This window comes from Lemur catta, chromosome 17 (genome assembly GCF_020740605.2).
Source record: "Lemur catta isolate mLemCat1 chromosome 17, mLemCat1.pri, whole genome shotgun sequence".
NCBI lineage: Eukaryota > Metazoa > Chordata > Mammalia > Primates > Lemuridae > Lemur > Lemur catta.
Window position 1 is genome coordinate 32,898,179 of NC_059144.1, and position 26,096 is coordinate 32,924,274.

The following is a 26,096-nucleotide window of genomic DNA, read 5'->3' on the forward strand; positions in this document are numbered from 1 at the left end:
TGTTACGTGTTTTAACATTAAAACAAAATATTCTGCAGGAATGAAAGTATGAATATGCAGCAATGTGGCTACAAAATTAAATATTTTCATGTTTGTGGAGCTAATCAGCATATAATGATTTAAGGACAAATGAGTAATTCTAAATATTTATTTTACTTCATTCTTCAATACTCTTTTGTTTGGCTCCAGACTGAGATTTTACAGACTGTTTTGCAGCCCTCTGTATAAGGTATGTTCCAAGATGGACACCTATTAAAGATACCCCAGCCACAAGAAGCCAGTTCTTTCTAATCCAACTGCTGTTTTTCATTCTCTTCTTTCAATGTCAAGCTCAGATTCAAAGCTGCTTCTTTCTATAAGAAATAAAAATAAAACATTTTAGAGAAATAATTCCAAACCATTTTGTAGATTGCAGTTTAATACTTTATTCTAATACTCTGTTCCTTTTATAGAAAAAAGAACTAGCTACTGGCGTAATCCTCCAGAAAATGAGAAAGGTAAACCAATTTTGACTTAAAATGCCTTTATTTTTCAATAAATCCCCTCTACAACAAAGTGCTTATATTTTCAATGATGTGGAATGCACAACAATATGGCCAGAAAGCCTACAGTACAGTTATTTCAATATGGCATGCTTCTAGAAGAGAAACGCTACATTATAAAACTCAGAATTTGGTCTCAGTCTTAAAAAAATAGTCTCAAATGTTTTTATTCTCTTCCATCAAGATTTAATGTTGTGTTTTTATCTATAACTTTGGTTTGCTTGGAAACTTTAGGTTTGAACAGAAGTGCATTTACATCAAATCCTGCTTATAAATAATTATGAAAAGAAGAGAACTGTTAGCGTTTCTACTGCAGAAACTCACTAATGTACAGTCTATATTTAGCTGAATAAATCTGTGCAACACACTGCACCAAAGAACAAACCATGTTTTTAAATACTTGGCTAAAGTCAGAGCTAATTTTTTATAGTTTTACGCTATCAATCAATGATTTTCAGTTTTGGAAGTCCTAACCAACGAATCTTCAAACGTTGGTTAATGATAATAAGTATTAATATAAAAACCAAGAAATGTGCTGGATGACAAACAGAAAAATAGTATGTGATTTGCAATTCAATTTCAAAGAGTCTAAATATCATAAAATATTATCATATACCAAGTGGACACATAGAAATACTAATTTCCTTAATAGGGTAGTGTCCTTGTTAAGAAAATACTGTGCCTTGAGGCATAAAATCCTGACACGTTAATAATGCATGAAAAGAATAAAAATCTTAGGTCATGGACTTTGTCTGTTAAGGCCTGGTCTTTTGAAGGTGTAACTGTTAGTTGGTATTTTCAGGAATACGTTACCCACACCAGCCACTTGGAGAGTATTTAGCATAAATATAACTACTTAGCCTAAAGTACTTCCTAAAGTAGACTATGGCGTAGTATGGTGTTACAGACCAAACCGTGATTTGTAGATGTGCAAAGAAGAGGTGGGCAGAACAAGGGAATGTTATGCAAAGTGTTATTTTGGTTACTGTTCCCAATTTAGTTAAAGGGCCGTAACCATGGCAACTGGGCCCAAATAAAGTGAAGGCAATGGTAGTCAGCTTTGTTCTTGCGATGATAAAGCTATAGTCAACGTTTTTTATGGAATGAGGGAGAAAAAAAAAATCTCTGTTTATCTTATGCCAGAAATAGCCAAGTTATTTAAATATTATTTCAATGGCTATTTCAGATTCAGCAAAATCCAAGAAATACATTTAAATGAAACCTTATCTAAGTGACTTTTATATGGTAACTTGCACGATATAACTCACACACACACAAACCATAATAGAAACTATGATTAATAAAACGATTTCTCTAGTTAGAAATTTTTCTCAATACTTAATAGTGACACACAACTTTTCAAAAGAAGAATGCCATGTTGGCACCTCTACTAGTCTTAGGGTAGTGAGACCAATAGCCACATCTTTCGACTAGTATTTCTATAAAACGAGAAAGGAAGAAATCATTGAAAGTGTTGGTAACTCCTGAATTATTTTTTATATATCTGGACAAAATAAGGTATAAAAAAAAGAAAAAACAAAACAATGGGACTGCTTTATAGAATATGTTTGGAAGTGTCAGCTCAGCTCTATTAAAACTCTTTATTCCTAAACAGAGTGCTCCAAAATTCCAAAAGTTGCCATTGGATGAATGGTCTTTACTATTCCTAGATGCAAAGGCCTGGTGGATGGGTTTTTTCTGCAGTGATGGATAACTTAATTAAAATAACAGTAAAACTTCCTTAACTGTTTTCTAAATTAAGAGATATACTATAAAATATGATTTAAAGAAATGTAAACAGGTAAAATTTTCTCCTAAAACGAATCAGGTCCTTGGGAAAAATGGCTGATTGTAGGTCTAAGGCAAGAAATACACAAGATGAGCTTGCCATGTTTTCTGCCAAAAAGTAAGGATGTTATCAAAGACTACTTGGGTCATTTCAAGAGGGTATAGGAAAAAACAATGACACAGGAATCAACTTGGAAGGGATCCAAGATGGGACAACTTGAGCATTAAAAAGAATGATGACTGTCTCAGATATCACCTGGGGAATGGTAAAATAAAAAAAAAGAAAAAAAAAAGAATGATGACTGTAATAGATTAAGATAATTAAAATATATGCAAATCCCCAAGTTCACACTGACACCAAAAACAAAAACTCTAAGCTGCTGGAGCCCTAACTCATTATTATAAAAACCAATATAGGGAATTAGGGAAAGAAGGCATTTATCTTGCTTTCCCTGTATAAATGCATCTGGGGAGAAATGCCTAGTTGATAAGGGAAAGTTGTTCCATCTAATAGAGAAGATATGTTGTAGACACAGAGGGATAGCAAGAAGTCAAGCTTGGGAAATTTATAAAGCAATATTGGACTCTTAGTCAACAATTGTAAAGGAGCAACATTATCTGAAATAATGGATTAAAATCACACAGTGATTGGTAAGTTAAGCCTATGGACCATATCTAGCCCACTGCCTGTTTTTGTAAATAAAGTTTTATTGGAATGCAGGCATGCTCATTCATTTACGTACTGTGTATGAGTGCTTTCACGCTACAAAAGGATGGTTGAAAGAGACCACATGGTCTCTGAAGCCTAAAGTATTTACTATCTGGTCCTTTACAGAAAAAGTTTGCCAATTTCTACAGCACAGCAATGATCATCAATAGATGCTAATAATTCATTAAGTAAAAGATTGATGGGGAAATTTATGGAGAATTTAATGGAGAGATAACATGATAATTTGCTTGTCAATCTTAAGAACACCAAAAGTGGATCAGACATTATCTGTGAAACAGTGTGATTACCTAGGATGCATACCATAGTATCCACCATCCATGAAGTATTTTTGTTCAAAAAATAAATAAATGAAATCAAAGTAAGCCTCTTGATCTAACTACCAGATTACAGAGGAAAAAAAGGAACCTGTTAAATGACAAAATGGGGATAACATCAGCCAAATTCAGAATGCAGGAAATTTTCAATTTGGCTGATTAGAAGGGGAAATGAAATAGTTGAAAAGAGACATTATCTATCAGATGCAATATGTGGACCTTGTTTGGATCCTGATTCCAACAAACCTGTAAAGATTTTTTAAGATAGATTTGGAAATATGAACATGGCCCTGGGTATCACATCACAGTTAAGGAGTTACTGTTAATTTTTTCTGTATGATAATACAAATGTGGTTGTGTGGTTGTAGATGAGTGTTTACGCTTACTGCTAAGGATACATACTGAAGGGCTACACAGCAGAGATTAGGATCTGCTTTAAAATAGTCTAGCAATTAAAAAAAAAGAAAGAATGGTTAAAAGAAGATTGGCAAAATGCTGGTAAGTGTTAAAGCTGGCTGATGGATACTTGAGGGTTCAATATACTATCCTCTATTTTTGGCTATGTATTCAACTTTCCACAATAAAAGTAAAAATAAAAAATAAGGGACAAATACAACACATTGTTTGGACGTACTTCAACTGTCTAGAATCAGTGTTTTTCACTCATTCTAAATCTGGTTTTAACTTTCGCTTACCCAAAGCCAGTTTAAGTATCTACTTCTGCCTGCTTGACTGGCAGTGTTGGTCTCTAAAACTTTTAACTATTGCTGTACTGGCATCTAAAAGACATTATGAAGTAAAATAAGGGTCAAACACCCCGAGAGTTGATCTGATAACCAGATTGCTACTTAATAAGTGACTACCGGGCAGTTATAGTGTACAACGTGGATACACTGGACAAAGGAATGATTCACATCCTAGGTGGGACACAGTAGGACGGTACAGGATTTCAACATGCTACTCAGAATGGTGCAGAATTTAAAACTTATAGTTTATTTCTGGAATTTTCTATTTAATATTCTGAGACTGCAGTTGACCATAGGTAACCGAAACTGTGGAAAGCGAAACTGCAGACAAGAGGGGACTACCATACTGCAAATTGCCTCATGTCAGCCAAGATCAAGTTTTGCTGCCGAAGGAGTTAGGACATAACGTTTGGTTTTTTAGAACTTTTTGGATTTTGGAATTATGGACTATAGACCTGTATTATAGAACTACAACCTCTTTATTTCAGTGATTCTCAAAAGTAACAAATCACGTTGAAGGTAAAGTATTTGATGTTAAGGAATGAATACAATTATTTTCATTTTGTCTTAGAAAAAAACGAAGAATAACAAAGGAACCTTTTGCAAATTTCAGACTTTTATGCTACATAATCGTTTTATGGTAAGGAGTCAGCTGTTCCTTTGTACACATTCATGATGCTGGTGACATTGCTAGTGAAACTGCCTATTCCCTTTTCAACCAAATGACTGCTAGGGTAGTATCAAAGGTCTCTGTGCAACCAACTTTTCCAGAAGCAACTGCAGAATAATATTTTGCCAGCAGGTCACAATAAAAACAAAAGATAACTTGTCATTTAAGGCATTTTCTTCCCAGAACTCTGTAAGATCAACTTTCCCATTGTTGGGATGTACCCTATGGTTGACCAAATTAAATGGAACTTACCTGAAGATTGCTAGCCTGCTATTTCCTTTGGATTTGGTTCGCCGGCAGACTTGACAGTCCCAGACTATCTTGCTCAGGAATATCCTCCTTATTAGGTACTTGGAAAACAGGGCTGCTTTTGATTCTGTGCCACCCCAAATGAATGAGCCCAACTAAAGGTATCATAACAATCAAAACTTTGTTCTTTCTCCAGAAGTTCCGAATGCTCATAGTACTTCAGTATTAGTGCACCTAAAAAAAGGTTATACAGTTAAAGGAGAAAAAAAACCTCCAAAAAAATCAACTCCCTTAAATTACATCTATAAACAACTATAAGTAGCACACTGCATTCTAATAAAAGTTGACTGTTAAACATTTTTAATTATAATATGTTGCAATGTTAATAAACAAAAAGAGATATGTTGTAGACACAAAGGGATAGCAAGAAGTCAAGCTTGGGAAATTTATAAAGCAATATTGGACTCTTAGTCAACAATTGTAAAGGAGCAACATTATCTGTGGGAAAGTTATATGAACTTTTGGAAACACTCGTTCATGGAGTGTTAATTAAATATATTATTAATGTTCTCTCTCTAAGCCACAATAGGGCATTTTTTTTTTTAAAAAAATTACATTTAGTCACAATTTTAAGAATCAAATAGTAATCCATAAACATACAGTAAGAATCTAGGTTCTATATTGTGATAAGATATAAGAGATGGTAATTTAGAACAGTCAAGCATGGATTCCTATTGTAGCAAAAGACTTTCAGCTTGGATACTATGAATTAGAATAATTAATGCCATTTCCACATTTATGTGCAGAACCACTGCATTTGGGAGTGCTTGCTCTGAATCAGTAGTAACCCTACCCTACAGGGTTATTGTCCACCCAGTTCACATGAAGAAATTGGGGTTAGAAAGTTGCCTGGAGTTACAAAGCTAGTTAGCGTTGAAAATAGATGTTTTTTTCTTTGATTTCAAAACATGGAGTTGAGGCCCAGGAAGGCTGTGTTCTGAGACTCTGCTGGGTTTAGGTACTTGAGTCTGGACAACCTCTACAGATTCCTTATACTTTTATATTTAAGGGACACTCATTAGGCTTTCCTGGTTAGCTTACAGACTTGTGATATGAATGGTTCCATTTTCCAAGTTCCTTTCTGAGCACAGAAGGACAAGGACTGCTCCATCATCTACGGGACATGCTAAGAACTCAGTTCAATTGTGTCTTTTTGAATTTTAGTACTATGAAATCTAAATTACTTTAATTTTATCTAAATGCCATTAGAAAAAAATGTCTTAACAGAATTTCTACTTATTCTCTTTACAGTAGTAATTGGGTGATTTGGAGTAATGAGTGAAGAAATCGATTGAAGAGTGTGGATTGAAGAGTGGCATTTTTGCCCACGAAACACCTTGAAGTAAAGAAGATACTGTCATTCATATCCAGTCTCCTCAATATTTAAGGTGACTTTAGAACCTCTAACTCTGGGCCAGGCTCACGCCTGTAATTCTAGAACTCTGGGAGGCTGAGGTGGGAGAATTGCTTGAGCTCAGGAGTTTGAAACCAGCCTGAGCAAGAGTGAGATCCTATCTTTACAAAAAATAGAAAAAACTAGCTTGCACTTGTAGTCCCAGCTACTGGGGAGGCTAAGGAAGGAGGATCTCTTAAGCCCAGGAGTTTTAGGATTGAGGATACAGTGAGATATGATCATGCCACTGCACTCTACCCAGGGTGACAGAGTGAGACTCTGTCTCCCCCCAACCCCCCCCCAAAAAAACCCTCTAACTCTGTCACTCTCAACATGAGGTTATCAAGTCACATGATTTTCCTTCCTTCCTTTTTTTTGTTTTTTAAGAATGGGTTCTTATTATGTTGCCCATGCTGGCCTCAAACTCCTGGGCTCAAGTGATCCTCCCACCTCAGCCTCTTAAATAGCTGGGATTAGAGGCATAAACTACTATGCCTAGCTAAATCACATGACTTTTAACAGATAAAATCTCTGCTATTCACCATTTACTTCTCTATGATCACTAAATATAACTCAATATTTGTCAGCATTTTCCTGAATCATAAATTTAAAAAAAAAAAAGCTTACCAAAGAGACTAGTATGGATAAAAGGATATAATAATAAAATTGGGATTAAAAACCAGCAACTAAAATTCAAAACAACTAAACTACAATCTGTAACACTAATGTCTGGGAAAGTGTTGTACTGTTTTCATCACATAAATGACAGAATGTACTGTGATGTACTGTGAGCCTTCCTTAAGAAAAATGAAAATGGGATCTCAGATTAGGATCAGGTTAGCTCCCTATACCAAGTGAATCTTTGGGTCTTCTGTGAGTTAAAGACAAAAGAGGTACTGTCTATATATCCCGCTTAATAGTCTATTAGTCTTTCCATCAGAATAACTTATGGATCTATGAATCTTTTTCTGGATTTAGGTTTATTTAAACCAGGAAATCAGTATCTATTTTGGCTGAAAACTCATTCTTTGCTAAACATCACCGAAACCCAGTACAGTACTTCCTGGTTAGAAAATGATGTGGACTGACTTAATGATTAATTGCCTTAATGTTTACTGAACACTTTCATGTCCCCACTTCCTCAAATTCTCCATATCTCATTATTGATTTGGCTAATGGAGGTGAGAGAGCAGGTAACTATTTTCGGACAGATAATTCTGTTGTCCTTTGAAAGACTTGGAAAATATTAGGATCAGGATGGTAGGGCTTTTTACTTTGCGAAGTACCTTCAGAATCTTTGCATTTAATCCACATAAAAACACTAAGTATCACACTGCACATATAATAACGCATCTCCACCCAGGAAGATGGAACTAACACTCTTTTAAAATAGCATTGGAAGGCCGGGCGAGGTGGCTCACGCCTATAATCTTAGCACTCTGGGAGGCCGGGGCAGGTGGATCGCTCGAGGTCAGGAGTTCGAGACCAGCCTGAGCAAGAGCAAGACCCCGTCTCTACTAAAAATAGAAAGAAATTATCTGGCCAACTAAAATATATATAGAAAAAAAAATTAGCCGGGCATGGTGGCTCATGCCTGTAATCCCAGCTACTCGGGAGGCTGAGGCAGTAGGATCGCTTAAGCCCAGCAGTTTGAGGTTGCTGTGAGCTAGGCTGACGCCACGGCACTCACTATAGCCAGGGCAACAAAGCGACACTCTGTCTCAAAAAAAATAAATAAATAAATAAAAAATAAAATAGCATTGGCATATAACTTTAACCTACTTTGTTTCTTCCATGTAAGAGCTTTCCAGCAATTTATATGTATTTTATTGTCTGTATAACCAACTTCCCAGGGCCAGATACATTAGACTTTACTAAATAAGGTTCATCACTAGTTGTACAAAAAAGATAATTTTGAAATTTCATATTTGATATGGCAGTTAGTAAGGTAATATGTTACTTATTTTGTTAATAAACTCTTGTGGAGCTTTTAAATACAAACAAATATATTTTGAGGATACAATTTTAACACTTTTTTTCTTCTCAGTTCTGTGGGGTTTTTTTTTCAAAATGAAAATGAAAATTAGCATTACTGTCCTTTGCTAGTAAATACAGTACAGGCTTCCTTTTTTAAAGTTAGGAAATATCAAAATAAGGAAAAGAAAGCTAAAATCTTTTTGGTTTTAACAAAAATATGATTATAATACACATGCTGTTTTGTAATCTTTTCCCATCTCAAGAATATAAATCTCCATTGTCATTTTTAATAGCTGATTATACAGTGATATCCTAATTTGACCAATTCCTGGTTAAAAGAAATTTGGGATTTTTTCAATGCTTTATTGCTAAATATGCTATGATGATAAATATTCATGTAAATATTCGAGAGTCCATATGTATAGGCTCTCTATGCTGCTTTTCAGAATAATACAAAGAATTAACAGATTTCTCAACAATTAACTCATTTTTTCAAATGAACCTGGCAAGAAGATTTTTAAAACCTTGACTTTTTTTTAAAAAAAAGGTTCATGGTGCTGAGCAGTAGGGAGATTGCAAGATCCAATTTGGGAAACAGAAACTTAAGCTCATTAGTTTACTTTGAGATGGCTCTTCCCTCAAAACACTTGGCAAGTCATTCCAAGAAGTACGGAACTATCTTATGGATACCAGAGATACCTGAGTCTGAAACAAAAAATTTCCAAGAATGCACTCTAAATGATCAGACTTGATGAACAATAACAGGCTAGTTCCTAAAATAAGTTAGTACTTGCTTTCTATTCATTGAACTTTTCAAATTTGGAGTAAAGCAGCAACAGAAATAAGAGAATAGACAAATTTTTTCCCCTTCCTTTAATGTACTTGCCACTGCCCTTTAATCTTTCCTGAATATTCTTTAAACACAATCCTAAAAAGACTCCTTTAGAAAAACATCTCAGTGTTTTTTCCCTTTTGGCCTTTATGGCTACCCAAAAAGACTACGGTATTTGTAATGAGGCAGAGGTATAGCAAGCTTCTCCCCCTTCTGTTCATCAGTCTCTTGCTGTCACCTATAGTGAGAACTAAGTATATATCAGATCACAAATACTCTAAATTTAAGGCATTACTATACCTAGGATAGCAACTTTCCCTCCACCCAATCTGCATTGCAGAGATTACTGTCTCTTCAACTTCTACCCTTAAGGCCTCTGACAGGCTTTGTGCAATTTGTGACATTCTAAGCTAATTAATTGATGGGTTCTTGGTGACAGAACTGGACAGTAAGGTGAAAGGCAAAAAAGCAATTCCATGTCCTAGAACATCTTCAACAGCTGGCTCTTGCTATCAGATTATTCTATATAGCACAGTGTCAGTTAAAACCATCAAGTTTTGCTATTGGCCACTTCAAAATTAGGCTTAACAACCTGAAAGCAGGGAATATTCTATAAAGGGACTTATTTTTGCCTACTGGGCTTACTGGGCGCCATCTGCTGGTCTTTTGGACACAGTGTAAGATAGGTTCTTTGCTGCTCCGCTTAAAGTATTTGAAAAAATAACAATATTTTAAAACTTCCACTGAACGTAATTTAATCAAGAAGAGAACATTAGACAGAATGTTAAACAACTGATTAAAGCAGCCCTTGTAATTATGAAATTTGATGAAGTTTACTCTGGAATCGTATAATGTCTTTTCTTATAAAGACAACATTGGCTTTAGGTATTTGCAAATTCTTCATTCCTTAATTCAAATTGTCAATGTCAAAAACAGTTGGTTTTTTTTTTTTTTTTTTTTTTGAGACAGAGTCTTGCTCTGTTGCCCTGGCTAGAGTGGTACAGTGGCATCATCCTAGCTCACGGTAACATCAAACTCCTGGGCTCAAGCAATTTTTCTATTTTTTGTAGAGATGGGGTTTTGCTCTTGCCCTGGCTAGTCTCAAACTCCTGACCTCAAGTGATCTTCCCACTTCAGCCACCCAAAGTGCTAGGATTACAGATGTAAGCCATCTTGTGGCCTTTTTCTTTTTTATTTTTTTAATAAAGAAATTTATTTCTTACAGTTGCGGAGGCTATGAAGTTCAAGATCAAGGGGCTGGCACCTGCTGAGGGTCTTCTTGCTACATCATAACATGGAGGAGACAGTAAGAGTGTGAGCAAGAGCATGAGCATCCAAAACAGTTTTTTATCCTCAATTTTTAACAAAACTGTTTGAATTTTAGCATTTTTTGTGGAAAGGACTGCATTGTCTTTGTGCCTATTCAACTGACTGGCATGGTAAAGAGAACAATAGTTTTCCTTTTTTTCTTTTCTAACTATATCACCTAAAATAATACCAGTTGTGCTGGACTTTTCCAGTCTTTGTAAAAACACATACACCAAAAACATTACTGTTAACTCTAGATGAACCAATGGATCATAACTGAGTCCTGAAGTTTCCATTCTGCAAAATCCTACCACCTTTCTCACTGAACCATTCAAGGTCAGCTTAACCCTTATCCAATAGCCGGGTCAGGAGTGGATCTGCAGTCACAGAGTACAGACAAGGTCAAAAGTTATATATTTTATGGTTTTTGCTAGTCCCTCCTGCTCATTATCGGAATTCAATGTATTTATAAAATAAAAAATATACCAAAAGCACCATAAGTCTTACAAAGGAGCTTCACTAATTGTAGACCGTCCAAAATATAAAGTGAGTGATTGATTAAATACTGATGAGAAGTGACAACCAGCCTCCTAGCAGGGTGTGGCTTATTGAAAAAGCTGTAGTGGTTTATAGGGTTATCTGAGAGTCCTATCATGCCCTTTCACTATTTCTATACCCTGGCTGCCATGTGATGCTGGGTTTGGTGAGGCAGAGGGGAGTGAGCATCATGCAGGTAGCCAGATTGTCCCAGATTAAATGTCTGATTGATTGGGCCCTTGGTGCTAGAGTAATGACTTTATGTGCTGCTGGTCTGTACTGAATCCCTCAAGGGCTAATTTCTAGGCTTTACCGTTTTCAAGATTTGTATTTTACTCTCCACTGTCATTTTATCATCTCTGCAGAGAACATGTTGGCCAGAGGACATTATGGCTATTGAGTATTAATACCTCCAACTTCCTGTCCCCACACACAAAATCCTACCCACCTCAGCTTTTATCTTAACCCCCTTTCCTGCTGTCTTCTCAGGAATATTCAGGACTATGTATGTGCTAGTCCTACTTTCTACTGGCTTCAGGATTCTAACTCCATCATTCTCTCCCTTCCATTGCCCACCTCCCACTCTAAAGGTCCCCTTCCTGTGTAGCCCTGACCACTTCTCTCCATTGAAAAGAGCCAAAACCAAATTCCCCAGAGCCCTTTACCAGTCTCTCCTCCAGGTACTATACAGTCTTACTTCTTTCAAATAATGCATCTTTTTCTAGAGTCACTTCGCATTCCATCTTTAAACCCAATTAATCTGCTTTTGTTCCACTCACCACGAAAACTGCTCTGACTACAAAGATCACCAATCCTTCCCCTCACTTGATCTCTTTGAAGCATTTTGATGTGTTCTTGAACTCTTTAAGTACTGTGGACTTGGTTCCCTCTCAGTCTCCTTTAATAGCCCCTCAGCTTCCACCCACCTATTCATTCTTATCAAAGATCTGTCCTTGGTCGTCTTTGTTTCCTGGGTGGTCTCATTCACACCCAAAGTTTCTATTATAACACATCCACTGTAACTCTCACATCATCTCCAGCTTAGACCCACATATCCAATGGTTACTGTTCACCTTTAAGCTAACTGTCCTCACAAATAATCTAAACTCATCTCATATAAAAACGAACCCTCCTTCCTTCCCAAACTGCTGTTCCACCTGGACTTCCTGTTTGGATTTAAAAAAAAAACACAGCAATGTTTACTAAGCCATTAAATTCAGAAATCTGAATATAGTGGACTCTGCCCTTTTCCTCACACTCCTCCTCAACTCCGTCACCATATCCTGCCATTTGACATGAGCATTTCTTTTATATAACTTTTCCTTAAGGCCACCGTCCAGACCCTGGTGCCCTCTCACATGACCCCTTTGCTTTGCTTCTAGTCTAGTCGCAGAGTATAGTCCCCTCAAGGTGCCATTAGCATCACCTGGGAACTTAAAAACAGAAATTCTCAGGCTGCCCCTGAGATAATCAGAAACTGTAGGGTGGGGTCCAGTAGTCAGTGTTTTAATAAATTCTCTAGGTAATTCTGAAGCTTAAGTTTGAGAACCACTGTTCCAGTTTATTCCCCACTAATCCATTCTCTAAACTCTTAACACAGCCAACATGCGAAACAATCAAATCTGGTCATGTTTCTGCTTTGCTTAGAAGCCTTGAGTGGCATTTCTGACGAAAGGGTAAAATCTAAATTTCTTAGTAAGGCAGGAAAAACCAACTAGGACCTAGTTCCTGTCTATCAGTTTTCAAAAATCCAAGGAAATCATTTTAGCAAGGATGCATTGTCAGGTAGTGATTAAGGGGATGAGCTGTGGAATCACGCAGCCTGGCCTTTGAATTTCCACCTCCCCACTTCACAAATGGCTGCGTGGCCTTGGATGAGTCACTTAATCTGACTATGCCTCAGTTCCATTCTCTGTAAAATGAGAATAATAATGACTTCCATATCATAAGCTTGTTGTGCAGTTAGCACAATACTTAGAACTTAGTCTGGGCTCAGTGATTTTTAAGTATTATTTTGATTATTTCAAAAGGAAAAAACGTTATTGGAGTTGACCTGGAGTGTAGCAGGAACAGAAGAGGATTGGAATGAATGCGTAGACTAAGGGCAATGGCCTCTATAAAGGAGGCCCTGCTTCTCTGGGCAGTTTCAGTTAGCTAAATATGAATAAAAGTGCAGATTCTCAAGAAAGAGGTTCTGAGGTCTTTGGGGCTATTTTGATCAGGGTAGGGTGAATCTGCTAATCAGATTCTAGGATGTTATAGGACAGATAACAGTCAACGTCTTAGAGTGAGAGCCAGGAAAGCTAACTATGAAGGAAATCAGAAAACTAAAAGACACTGAGTAAAGCAGCAAAGACAGGGTAAATAATTTCATGTTTATTTCTCTGTTAACAGTTAATAAAAATCAGAGTTGCCAACTGATTAAACATGAGAGTGCTAGTATGATTGAAACTTGGTCTGCATTTTCAGAAACGTTAGTTAAGAGCAAAGGCTTTGAGTAACAATGAGAATCAAATTCTAATCTCCATCACAAATTAGTTATGGCCCTGGGCAAATTATTTTTCTCTCCTGCTTCAATTTCATAATCTGTAATATGGGACCACATTATGAAGATTACCATACGTATTCACAGTTTAGTGCCTAGTCTGTGGGAAGTGCTCAATACATGGGAGCTATTATTGTATTATTAGAAGCATATTAACTTTACTACAAATCTTATGTAAAAATAGGAACTTCTGAAGATTCCCACTTGATCAAAGCAGTTATGTTAAAATATTATCATTTAATATTTTGACTAACATTTGGTTATAACTTATAAAACTAGGAAATATTGTAAAGGCAAATGCAAATACAGTCATGTCTCCAGTTTCACATCATTTACAGTTTATCAATTTTCACTTCAAATGAGATTAATTTTATTCAAATGCCCATTCAGTGTCTATTAGGTGCTCCTAAGACCACTAGGCTTAGGGGAACTACCATGATGAATAAGGCATGATTCTTATCCTCAAGGAGAATACAGGTTTGAAAAGAGAAAAGGACAATCTTAATAAACATGATTCAATGCTGTGCAAAAATCAAAAAATAAAACCAAGCTGCATAGATTAAAAGTCTTCACCAAGTTGACTCATTTTTCAAAATCATACTTCTCATTTTCTCCTTGACCTGCTATCTGAATTAGTCTCAATCCATTTTTACTTACTCCATCTTTAGTTACAGCAAGGAGTCAAGATCTATAAAAACTAGTAACTACCACCCACTAACAGGAGGTAGCAGCCACTTGTTTTGTTTCTCTGCTGTATTGCCAGTGCACAGTAGAAAGTAGAGAATCTTGCTCCCTTTGTTCCACACAGGGTAGCTTATTCTTGTGCATCAGCTTAGTTCAAATGTCACCTACTCAGAGAGCCTTTCTCTGAGCACTCCATCTAAAGTTTCTTTCCTCTGCCTCCCCCATTATTCTCTAGCACATTTTTCTTGCTTCCTTCAAAGTTCTACCTTTGTGGTGAATGCAGTGATGTGCCACCCTGATCCCCCTTAGGAATGAAAGACTTATTTCCCCAGCTCCTGGGAATGTTGAAACAGCCCTCAGCTGTTAGTCCCCTTTCATGATTGCCTTGGTTGAAGGGAGTTGAAGTTATGCCCTTTCCAGGGCAATGGGCACCCAGTGATGGATCAGTGCAGGAGTATAAAGGCCTGGCCTTTCCCTTCAACTTGGGACAACTTTGAAAGGCCAACCCAGCACCAGAGTTCCTGTGGGACTGGTAAAAGCCTTCCCTGTGACTGCAGCTCAACTTTTTCTATCTGTCCAATCCTGCTTCCTTTCTTTTTTGGTAATGATCCAAAAAGTTCTAGTAAATATCCTGCCTCCAACTCTCCTCAGAATCTGCTTCCCATGAAACTCAACCTAGGACAATCTAGAAACATCTTGTTAATTATCAGTGTACAGCTGCCTCTCGGTATCCATGGGGAAATGGACCAGGACCCACCTTGACACCAAAATCCGTGGATGCTCAAGTCCCTCATATATTAATAAAATGGTGTAGTACTTGCATATAACCTACCACATCCTTCCGTATACCTTAAATCGTCTGTAGATTACTTATAACCTAATACAATGTAAATGCTATGTAAATAGTTGTTATACTGTATTGTTTAGGGAATACTGGCAAGAAAAGTCTGTACATGTTCAGCACAGATGCAACCATCCATTTTTTTTTTTTTCCCAGGACAGTTTGGAACCGCGGTCAGTTCAATCCACGGATATGGAACGCATGGATAGCAACGGCTGATTATGCTTGTTTAGTGCTTCTCCCTCATCACTAGAATATAAGCTCCACGTAGTCAGGGCCCATGCCTGTCTCGGTCATCGCTGTTATCTACTAACACGGCACAGTGTTGAAAACACGCGTCTATACTTGTTCATGGATAAACTGACGATGTTAATGGATGAAACTGCCACGCTGAGAGTCTCTGAAACAGCAGCGGGATTTGGGCATGATCTCACGGGGGAGGAGAATGCACGTGGCCGCAGGTCACCCCTACAAAGTCAAAAGCTCGGTCAGTCCTGTTTCCGCTCCCACACGGTAGGTGTGACCATGCTGTACGACGGCTCTGACGTCCAGTTCCACGCCAGGGACTGGCCCCCTCCTCCCCACAGCCTCAGGGATGCTGTGTACCCCCCGACACACAGAGGGCCCCCCAGGGAAGGAGTGACCGAGAGTCACGGAGTTAAGTCAGAAGGTGGCGGCGCAGACGCCATGGGTGCTTTCACTGGAACACCTTTCCGTCTACCTTGCGGTGCGGCCGTGCAGGGGGGAGTGTGAGGAGACCCCCTCTTCCACCTCCGCCACCCCATACTGGAAGGCCTCGCTACCCACATCCGTTCCAGCAGCAAGAATTTACCGACCAGCGCTATTTTAAAGGCAGGTCTTTTTCCATCTCCGGAGCCAGTCTGCTCCTTGTCCTCCCCACCCGCCCTCGCCCCCAAATATCCTTCAGTGGGGACACCTGCGACCTTCGGGCGCGGAGAGGGAGGCGCTTGCAAGCCCCTTCCCTCTTTTCAGCCGGAGAGAAAGCTGGCTGTTCCGCCTGCGGCTCCACGTCTCACCTGCCCAGCAGCTGATGCGCCACCCCAGGCCGCCGCCGCCGCCAGCTGGCCCCAGAGGCCGAACCTCACGCCGCCACCTCGGATGCTGGTGACCTTCGCCCCGCGTCGGGGGACGGCGCATGTGCAGCTCTGCCGCCGGCGCCGAGCCCGCTCCGGTGCCTTTCCGGGCTTTAGGTGACATTCTAGCTGACGACAGCGGCGGCAGTCACTGGAAAAACCAGGGGGCGGGGGTTATTAAGCGTCTCTTTCGGCAAATTGTTGCGATTGTAAATTTTAAATAACATAAAATGTCAGCAGCATATCAAAAGGACACAGCACCTGCCTTTTGGGGCGCGCGTAGCAGGTATTTACTGAATGAATGAAAACGAAGTCAACTCTTCTGGGCTCGCCGGCCTCCCCAATTTGGCCAATCACAAAGCGCCTGAAAATGTCACTCAGCGCAAACACCCCACCTCTCTTTGCAGCTGCCTGGAAAACCAGGAGGAAAGGAACTTGCTGCCACAATTTCCTTGGATCGGGTTGAGGAGGGGACATGCACAGTGAGAGCTGGTCGCCCTCATCTGATCCTCGGCCCTTCGTCTTTCCTGTTAGGGCCAACAGGGAGGTTGGAAGGTCTATAACTAGATACTTTTCACAGATTAGATAATTTCTGCATTATCTCCCCATCCTGATTTTTCGTGTGAGGACAAAACTGTTATTCTCTTGTAACATTCAAAAGAATTGTGGGGGAAGTTATGTTTAAATGTGGCTATTATAATTAAAATGTATCCGGCATTGTGAAAGCTACTTTTGCTTTCTAGCCTGTCTTTTTTATATCTTCTGCGTCCAAAATACTTGCCGTCCTTGTGCTAGCAATTTTCCAGGGTCAAGAAAACGGCACAGAAATGCGTTTTTCCTTTTTGGCGCTTCAGCTATCTTGCACAGTGGGGAACCCTGATTCGTCACCTGCCAATCACATTCTTTGCTTTCCCAGACTTTAAATAGCCTGCCTCCGTCGCCATTTTTGTTTTGGGCACTTCTTGAAAGCCGTAACATTAGGAACGGAGGCCATTTTTCTTTTGGGCAGATTACTTGTGCCACGGCTGGCCCTTACTTAGTGTGTTACCGCCATCTTAAATCCTGGCTCTGGCTTCAAGCCGACGTGAAGCCGCCCAGGTCATCTTGTGTTTGGGCGGTAGCTGTGTTTTCAAACGCGCGGGAGACGCTGGGAAGGGGGAAATGAGCATGAAATGTGATTCCCCAAAGCTTCTGACGGTTGATTGGAGAACCTGCTGCGTCTTTAGTTGAGTTTCCACAGCCAGGTGCTTCTCCACAAGTGACCCTTGGACAGTAACAAAACATAAAAGCACGAACCCAAACCCCGCCACCATCATAGGTAAGAATGTGGATCTTCTAGCAACCTAAGATGTTCCTTCACTTGAACTGAACTGTTCGCCCATCTCTTCCCTCCTTTTTTTTTTTTTTTTTTTGATTTTTGAGACTTTTCCAAATTCTTCTTCCTGTACTTCCATCTCTCTTCATTTTTTTTTTTTTTTGAAAAGCTAAAAATTGTTAAACATCAAGGTGTGGAAACCTGGGCTTTAAAGTGGAAATATTTTTCAGGAGAATTCTTTTTTAGGACAAAATGGAATTCAATGGATGGGCCAAGTATTTCTATTATATTATGGCTGCTTGCATCCATATGTATAAATATAGTCCCGTTTCCAGACATTTTGGGGATGTGACATAAATACAGATTTTGTTTGTAGAAACTTCCCATTCATTCATATATTCAGTGCATTTATTGAGTACCTAATTTGTGCTAGGCCATAAAGATTCAGCAGTTAACTAAAGCCTCATGGAGCTTATTCACCGTGACATCTACTAGGTTGGGACAAGTAACACAGTAGTCTGTGGTTCTTAGCACTGCTAGACTGTCCAGACAAATATTTGCTTTTTTCCTTTCCTTAACCCTTTTTTGCCTGATCTAGGTATGAAGTATATTGACACTTCTTGAATTTTAGACATAATGATATTTGTAAGCCAATTGGCTAATGTTGCAACCAATATTTCAGTGACTTAGGGCCAACCTGCTCAAAGTATGGTCCACTGGGAGCTTGTTAGAAATGCAATCTCAGGCCTCATCCCAGAGCTACTGAATCAGACTTTTCCTCAAGAAGTGCACCTTAAAGTTCAAGGAGCACTGATTCAGGGCATGGGCTAAAGATACAACCTGCCTTTTTTTAACCTGTGCTTCTTAACCAGTTTCATGATGTATTATCAGTTCATTATGTTTTAAATGCAGTATTTGGCATGTTTTTCTGTGCTTTCAGTCCACTGACTTGATGTATGTATTGTGCCAATTTAGTATTCCAAAAAGTTGAAAGATTTTTTTCATTTCAGAATGCTTTTATGTAACTTCTGTTATAACAATATCCAAAATGTAGAGTTTTTTTAAGTTCTAACATCTGATTTACCACCAGTTTGCATTTTCAAAAAAGTTACTATTCTTTTTCATATCCTGTATGCGTATTTTTACTTTTTTTTTTGAGACAAGGTCTTGCTCTGTTGCCCAGTATAGAGTGCAGTGGGATCATCATAGCTCACTGCAACCTTTCTATTTTTTGTTGAGATAGGGTCTTACTCTTGCTCTGGCTGGTCTCAAGCTCCTGGCCTCGAGTGATCCTCCTGCCTCAGCCTCCCAAAGTGCTAGGATTACAGCCGTGAACCACCACACCTGGTCTACTTTTAATAAAAGTTAAACTCAAAAGTTTACGTGTGAGCTGGGCACAGTGGCTCATTCCTGTAATCCCAGTTACTCCCACAGCTGAGGTGGGAGAATTGCTTGAGGCCAGGAGTTCAAGACCAACTTGGGCAACATAGTGAGACTCCATCTCAAAAAACGAAAAAATTAGCCAGGCGTGGTAGTGCATAGCTGTAGTCCCAGCTACTTTGGAGGTTGAGGCAGGATGATCACTTGAGCTCAGGAGTTTCAGCCTGCAGTGAGCTATGATTGTGGCACTGCCTCCAGCCTGGGCAACACAGTAAGACTGTCTCTTGGGAAAAACAATAGTTTACATCTGGACAGCAGTTCAATATTGACTTGGAAAACCTTGGGCCATGGTTTACCAAAGCTTTTTATGGCATCTTCTGTGTCTTCCTTTAATGAGAAAACTAAATCAGGGTTCTCAGCTTTGGCTCACATGATAATCACCTGGGGAGGTTTTAAAACAGACTCCAGACCTGTATCTGCAGAGATTGAGACCTTCTGGATGGAATTAAAAAACCTGTAAGGAATATGAGAGAACAGAAATGACTTTACATTTTTCATGTTGCTATATGTTAGATTTTCTTTCCCTTGTGGTATTACTTAAAGTAATTAGGATTTTGAGGTAATGAAGAGAATTGGATTGGGAATAAAGTGAACCAGCTTCTTAGTAACTGATTAACTTCTGATTTATGTTTTTTGTGTTCTTAGCAAGTTGTCCAGCTTTTCCCACTCTCTTTTTTCCGTCTGTTAATTGGGAAAAGGAGAATGAAGGTCATTTGTTTTTTATTTAGTCTTATGTAAATGTTGTGAATTGTAGTGAATACTTATATTCTGTGAGTGTGAGAAAGAATATTAATATTTTACAAGTGCAGTATTCATTGCTTCTGGTTTTTATATACTGTGTCTTATGTTGTGTGTGGCAGTAGAGCATGATGGGTAAGGAAATTAAGTCTAGAGCTAGGCTCCCTGGGTTCAAATCCTAGCTCTACTTACAAGCTGCGTGACCTTGAACAGATTACTTAACCCTTTGGTACCTCAGTTTTCTCATCTGTAAAACAGGGTTGATGTGAGAACTAGATAAATTAATACAAGAAAAGTGCTTACAATAGTGCCTGGCACATAGTCACAGCTATGTAAATATTAACTATTGTTATTTGTATTATAACTAAATCTTTGGGTTTTAAGGTTTTGTTCATGTATGCACATCACCAAGGAAAGGTGTTGCAGTTCCATGACTTTTCAGGATGTGCACGTGTTCGGAAAAGAAGGTAGTCTAAACACAATATACCAGGCCATGAAGATGCTTTTTTTTTTTTAAAGTCTTTTTATTTTTAAACAGCTTTATTGAGGTATAATTGTCATACAGTAAATGACACATATTTAATGTGTACAACTTGTTATGTTTTACATGTATACACCAGTGAAACCATCACCACAGTCAAGGTAAGGACTATATCCATCACCCCCAAAAGTTTCCTCTTGCTCCTTTGTAATCCCTCCAGGAAATAGTTCATTCCTTTTTAATTGCTGAGTAGTATCCCTTGTGTGGCTGTGCTATAATTTATATACACATTCACCAATTGATGGACATTTGGGTTGTTTTTATTTTCACATTACTGTGTTCTTTCTCAGCTTATTTGAATTAGGAAAAAAAAATCTAATTATATGGTGGCCAAGCCTTCTATGCAGACAGTGAAACCAAGAGGTGACAGTCATAAAACATGTTTGTTTTGAAACTTCACTTTTGCTGTTGTGTAGTTTATCAATTGTTTTATGAATAAAACATACTATGACTTTAAAAAAATGCAAAATTCATGTATTGACTTTTAAGTGGATTATTATCTCTTGATGTGTACATGTCTAATCATTTTAAGCTGTATTAAATCTTGAAAGTGTATATATATTGCTTTTTAGAGATTGAGAACTACAATTCATGCACATTCAGAAACCTACTTGTTAGGTAGCAAAGCAGAGATTTATAAAGCCAAGCCTAAGATGTTGTCAGACTCCCTACTGTAAGTAGATGGAAGGGTACCACTTATATTTTGAGTTGATACAAGTATATTTCTGGCCGGGGCGGTGGCTCACACCTGTACTTCTAGCACTCTGGGTCGCCCAGGTTGGAGGATTGGGCTCAGGAGTTTGAGAGCAGCCTGAGCAAGAGTGAGACCTCATCTCTCCTAAAAATGGAAAAATTAGTCAGGCGTCGTGTGTGCACCTGTAGTCCCAGCTACACAGGAGGCTGAGGCAGGAGGATTGCTTGAGCCCAGGAGGTGGAGGTTGCAGTGAACTATGATGACACCACTGCACTCTAGTCTGGGTGACAGAGCAAGACTCTGCCTCAAAAAAAAAAAAAAAAAGGAAATTGAACCCTCCTCCTCACTCCTCCCTTCGTAGAAAAAATAAAGTATATTTCTAAAATCCTTTTTGCTTCTTTTCTGAAAAAGAAGTTACTCATGCTTATTATATAGTACCGACATTTTATGCTTTAATAAACTAGAGCTGGTTTAAAATTAGATTTAACTTAATTATAGGATAATATATAAAATACGGCTGTTACATTTTGAACATCGTTTGTGTCATTATTTTGATTTATTCTTTAGTTAGAAAAGATTGGATTTTTTTTGCATTTAAAAAATATTTTTAATTTCCATATAGTAACACTGTTCACTCTTTGTGTGTATAGTTTCATGAGTTTTGATCAGTGCGTTGAGTTGTGTATCCATTGAAATTAGGATGTAGAACAGTCCCATTACCCACCACCTTCTGGTGCCCCTTGTGGTACCCTCACCCCTCCACCCTTAGCAACCAATGATCTATTTTCCATCGTTACAGTTTTTGCATTGAAAAGATTAGATTTTAAGACAATCGCATTAATGATTATCAGAAATTTTTTTCTATGGTAAAGGTGACTAGAAAACAGTAGTTACCCGAGGGAGTCTTGGGTTATAAAGTGGATGGATTATGTGCTGTCTCCTTGTGCCCTGTGTGTTTATATGATTCTGTTTAGCAGACTGAGCACACACTGTGTATCAGGCACTGGGCCCAGTAATTACATATCTGATCTCATTTAATCCTCATTGGACCTGCAAGATAGAAATTGTTGTTATTATTTTGTTTCATAGATAAGAAAACCAGAGATGAGGTAGCGTGGCTCACACCTGTGATCCCAGCACTTTGGGAGGCTGAGGTGGGAGGATCACTGGAGTCCAGGAGTTCAAGACCAGCCTGGGCAATGTGACAAGACCCTGTCTCTACCAAAAATCTTTTTTTTTTTTGCCCTTGGCTCTGCTTTATTGACCTCAGAGCACCCTTTGAATACAGTTGTTTTTTTTAAAAAAAGCCACACAGACAATGGGAACAGGAACTGGATCTAGGCTGGTGGCACCTGAGCCCAGAAGAATCCCTAAACCAAGATGGATTTATACAAAATGCAGAGGAAAAAATGAGGCAATGTGGTTCCGAGTCGAGGGTCAGCTGATTGGCAGAGGAACAGTCAGCAAAGACACGGGCCGGTCATGCCTCTTTCTCATAAGTGCGAGTGTAAACTACGCTGCCGTGGGTGAGTGTCAGGATAAGTTTCACATCACTTAGCTCCCCCACAAGTGTCGTCTCTTGCCCGTGTACAAAAAATCTTTTAAAAAATTGGCCAGGCTTAGTGGCACTTGCCGGTAGTCCTAGTGATTTGGGAGGCTGACTCAGGAGGATGGGGCACTGTGCTCCAGCCTGAGTGGCAGAGCAAGACCCTGTCTCAAAAAGAAAAAAAAAAAAAAAAGAAAACCAGAGACCTAAAGGAGTTGAATAGCCTGTCTCGTGAAGAGGCAGAATCTGAAAGGATGTATATTACTAGAACCTGAGGACATGACTGCACCAGGTGTGGGTGCCTATGTCTGCTTCTGACAAGGTATCAGATAAAAATTAGATGCTGCGTCTAAAATTAGTGAAGCATCCCATGCAGGGACTGGTGGGGATTTTCTGTGTGCACAGCAGGAAGAGGAGTCTCAGAGTTGGGTCAGCTGACGGGATTGAGGGTCTAGAGGGACTGGAAGGTAGGACATTTCCATGGAATTAATCTTGGTAGAGGATTTCAATGTTTGACCTACATTTAATGACCAAGGAAAGATGAGAAAAAAAAGTCTTGATTTTTTTTTTTTTGTCACTTGCATTATCCTCTTTCCATTGTTGAAGCTTACTTTTTTTTTTGCATTTGTTTTGTTTGTTACAAGCTGATTTTGGCATTCAAAATTACCATATGAATAGTAGCAAAAGCTGATTCTTTTTTATACTAAAGTTGCCTTTTTAAACTTTATCTAAGTCGTCAACAGTAAGACCTTTGCTCATTCATCACTTTTCCTTGGTCTTGTGTTAAAGTTTGTGATTCCTTGTATGATATTAGTGGTTTTGGTGATACATTTAACGTGTGCATTGGGCGGGGGGCAGTGGCGCAGCAGTGAAATGATTTCTCATTCTTGAATTATAGTTGTAACTTCAGAAATTCCAGGGGCCCTTGTTGTTTTCTGTTTCTGCTCCCATAGCTAATCAAAGGTTTTAAAGATGATAGAAAGAAACGTAATAATTTTCTAGATAAAATTTGAAATCTGGAGATTAGAAGCCAAAAGTTGATTTCTGGTGTTTTTAATTGAAGTAGTTGCTTTCACTTGTGACACAGGCCAGCAGCACTAAAAAGAAGACAAATGTGGATTTCAGAGTGTCTTAGATTTTTCCCACAGAATAATCTAGAAGGTCACTGACTTTCTTTATTAGAGTTTATCTCTGCTTTGTATTTAAATGATAGGACAACCATGTGATATTTTTAAATCTACTTCCACTCCTTCCCAAAATTAATTTTTTAAGGATCTTAGGATCTTTCCTTCCCCACTGACAACACACATGCACACATATTTTTGGTGGGGTCATACCCTATCAGTGTCTCTTCTTTGTGAAAGAATGCCTGTTTGCAGGCCAGAGAGAGTGGGCCCAAGAATGCAGAATACAGGATGAGACATTAGTTGTAAGATTTATAATATACTTTAACTTCTCTGCATGCTTATATAAATTGTATGCTTTCAGATATTTGGAAAATTGATCTTTTTGGATTGCCCTGAACTTCTTAAAAACAGGCAACAAAATAAAAATGACACTGAATTTAGACCTGAACTGAAAGCTCCGGTAGCAAAGGCTTTTTAACATTTATGTTTTAAACTTTAGGCACTGAGCTTGCTGTTCCCTCTTAACAACAACTTTGAGGGCCTAAGAAAGTAATTTTTAAAGGTGCATACTTGCTTTTTGTGTGTGTGTGTACCCATTTGCTTTTCTTTTGTTTGTTAGAGACACAGTCTTGCTATGTTGCCCAGGCTGGCCTTGAACTCCCAGCCTCAAGTGATCCTCCTGCCTTGGCCTCCCAAAATGCTGGGATTACAGGAGTGAGCTACCATGCCTGGCTGACATTTGCTTTTTAATGATCAGTAAAACAGGTATAGAAAAGCCTCAGGTTGTTCCCAGATTTCAAACTTAATGCAGAGGCTAATAATACCTTTTCCATTCAAATGAATATTAGAATGTTAGTATTTTAAAGACAAAAAAAATTTATGGCATGAACGTCAGCCATACCTCTAATCTGTTGCTCATTATTTTCAATACTATAAATGCTAGGATCTTCTGGGTATGTGTTTATTCAAATTACAACTCTCAAGTTTGGCTGTATGATACATATAACTTAAATGTTATTTATTTATTGAAATAGGCTTACAGTACTTTTACCTCCTTTTAGGAAGTCTTAATGTGGAATTTGGAATTTGGGGATAGTAAAAATGCATTAGATAAATGGGTGTAAATCTAAAAAATATAATAAATTAACACAGTCTGATTTACTAACATCAGTGGGGCCAAGTCAGCAAACTTTTGATGAATTCCTGCACCAGGAATGGACCCAATGCCCAAGAAGCTTATAGTGAGGCTGAAGACCAGAGTTAGATAATTCAGTGAGCTAAGTGTGAGAGTGAAAGTGGTGCAGACATGGCCCAGAGAGGGAGCAGTTCACCCTAGAGGTTCATAGAGGGCTCCCAGGAATAGGTGGCATGTGACTTGGGTCTCACAGGATAACTCACCTTGGGAGAGAGAGGACATCCTACATCAAAGCGTGCATGGGTAAAGGCAGGGAGAGCTGAGGCTGCGTGTTCAGGAACACGTGCCAGGAGTTGGTTCCGTGGAGGCATTACAGACGTGAAGTTACCTGCACCATGAGATGGAGGTGTGGGCAGGGCCCTGAGGAAAGGCCTGTGCTGTGGGAAATCCCAGGGAAGAGTTTTGAGTAGGAGACTCCTGCTCAGATACCCTTTTAGTGATGGTTTTGGGTATGGAGAAGTGCAAGGATGGAGACAGGAGGTACTTTTAAGAGGCTCTGGTTGTGGGAGCCCCTCAGGATAATCCCCTTTGGGGTCTGGACCTCCTAGTGTCACCATGTGTCTTAGTCTGCTTGTGCTGCTATACCAAAATACTTTAGACTGGCTAATTTGTAAGCAGTAGGAACTTGCTGCTTACAGTTATGGAGAATAGGAAGTCCAAGATCAAGGTGCCAGCAGATTCAGTGTCTGGTGTGGGCTTGCTCTCTGCTTCAAAGATGGTGCCTTCTTCCTGTATCCTCACATAGGGGAAGGGGCCTGGGGGGCTCACTTGAGCCTCTTTTTAAGGGCACTGATCCCATTCATGAGGGTGGAGCCCTCATTATTTATCACTTCCCAAAGGCCCTACCTCTTAATACTATCGCATTTGGTATTAAGTTCCAACACATAAATTTGGGGGAGATACTAACATTCAGACCATAGCACCATGCGGTGATTTTTCCTTCTTGCAGAAAGATGGAAACCATCCATGGTGGCAGATGGGACCGTCCACGACTGTCATCTGTTCTGTCCCGGATGGTAGGCTATGTGCCTGCAGTAAGGGAAACGAGCATGTGCTCTCCACAGATTCTCTGGTAAATGGTTCTTCTGTCTGTAGATATCACATGTCTCAGGTTTTATAAAACAATAGTGAGGGACATGCCCCTCAGCTCTCCGGAGAGCGGAGATTCCTGATTGGATGTTGCACAGTGG

The 26,096-nt window shown here is 39.0% G+C and overlaps 1 protein-coding gene and 1 long non-coding RNA gene across 2 annotated transcripts in view; one reads left to right on the forward strand and one right to left on the reverse strand.

Moving 5' to 3' along the window:
• Positions 1-134: 134 nt before the first annotated feature.
• On the reverse strand, positions 135-16,379 carry LOC123622210. The gene is made up of 3 exons (XR_006729439.1): positions 16,254-16,379; positions 5,043-5,273; positions 135-353 (listed from the first exon to the last, which is right to left on the reverse strand). It is a non-coding gene; the product is annotated as an uncharacterized LOC123622210 (long non-coding RNA).
• A 1,087-nt stretch (positions 16,380-17,466) lies between these two features.
• Positions 17,467-26,096, forward strand: part of LOC123622821 (SLX4 interacting protein) — a 167,413-nt gene continuing 158,783 nt past the window's right edge. The window contains 1 exon segment of the mRNA XM_045529439.1: positions 17,467-17,628. The gene's annotated coding sequence lies outside the window, so the exon portion shown is untranslated.